The 1,508-nt window shown below is 43.6% G+C and overlaps 1 pseudogene; it reads right to left on the bottom strand.

The window, feature by feature from the left end:
* Positions 1–219: 219 nt before the first annotated feature.
* On the bottom strand, positions 220–1,250 carry LOC123946334 (annotated as a pseudogene).
* Between the last annotated feature and the right edge of the window lie 258 nt (positions 1,251–1,508).

Below are 1,508 nucleotides of genomic sequence, written 5' to 3'. Positions count from 1 at the left end.
ACAAATCCACACTGAGTCATAACACAGATAGCAAAAGACAAAGTAAAAACAAAGAAAACTAACTGGCAGCTATATACAGTTGGACACAGTTGTGTCTTGTACACTAGAAAGTCTTTTACAAAATAATCATCTTAGATCAACAGAAGACCAATCTTCAATGTCGTCCTGCAAGATGGGTTAACTTTAGCAATTTCCTCCTGTTTCCTCCAACGTCCTCCTTTAGTATGGCTGGTAATTGTTTTGGTGACTGCCACCCGCTCGAGATGCCTTGCGGTAAGTGCTCTGTTGGCCACTGTAGTCTGCATATCCCTGTCCATATCCATAGTTCCCATAGTTACACCCAGTATAATCATAGCCGCCATAGCCACTATAGTTTTGATCACCACCATAGGCACTACTGTAATTTCCATATCCTAGATCATAAGTTATTAAATCCTTGGTTCCAGTTTTGGCCCTGACCTCGTCCACGACCCCTAGTGCCGCCTCGTCCACCAGCTGCGGCGCCTCTTCCTCCTTTCTGCTGCTGCTGTTGCTGCCTGTATACCTCTTTGGGTTGTGCAACTTTGATTTCACACTTCCCAGAACCGATTTGATGATATCTGCTTTCTAACAATTTCTTTACTGGCTCTTCATCTGTATGCGTAATAAAACAAAATCCTCTTCTTTCGTTTGTTTTTGTATCCATGGGAAGTTCAATATTTTCAATCTCTCCAAAGGCTCCAAAATATTCTTTAATTTGTTCTTCAGAAGTATCTGGGCTCAATCCACCCACGAAAACCTTTTTGGGCGGTTCTTTTCCTTTTAAAGCTTTGGCCCTTTTGGGGTCTATCAATTTGCCATCCAGTTTGTGTTCTTTCAGTTCCAAAACCTTGTCAATACTAGCAGCGTTTTGAAAAGCACAAATCCAAATCCTCTCGATCTTCCAGTCACCGGGTCTGTCTTAATCGTACAGTCCACCACTTCCCCAAACCAGGACAAGTACTCAGTCAGGTCTTTCTTGCTTGTATCCCAGCTCAAGCCTCCAATAAACATTTTACCGTCATCCTGCTGGTTCTTGCTCGCGTTGATCTTGGATCCCTCTGCGAACTCCTCTATGTTGCTGTACTCGTTCATGTCCTCCATGGTGGCGGAGCTGTCGGCCGGGGGTGCTGGCGCGCAGTCTGGGTCGCGGCGGCAGCGGCGGCGGAGCGTTGTATGGAGCTGGATTTAAAATAGCGGCGGAAGAGCTGTGTCATATCTTCTTTGTCCATTCATTCGCTGTTGGATTCTCAGGTTGTTTCCATACCTTGGCTGTTGTGAATAATACAGCAGTTCTATTTTCAACAGAAGAAACTCCATGATTGTGACTTGATAGATGTTCATGAATGAATGAATGAATGAATTATATAATAAAAATGACTTCTATCTTGAGCAATGAATAACATCTCTACCCAGATATTAAAGGCTTATTTTCCAGCATTCTGCTCCAAAAGAGATGTGGATATTGATGGGAAGCCGTTTGGTGTCAT

The sequence above is a fragment of the Meles meles genome, chromosome 7 (genome assembly GCF_922984935.1).
Source record: "Meles meles chromosome 7, mMelMel3.1 paternal haplotype, whole genome shotgun sequence".
In the NCBI taxonomy this organism is placed as follows: Eukaryota; Metazoa; Chordata; class Mammalia; order Carnivora; family Mustelidae; genus Meles; species Meles meles.
The sequence above is the reverse complement of the archived record's forward strand: the minus strand, read 5'-3'. Positions and strand labels throughout refer to the sequence as shown.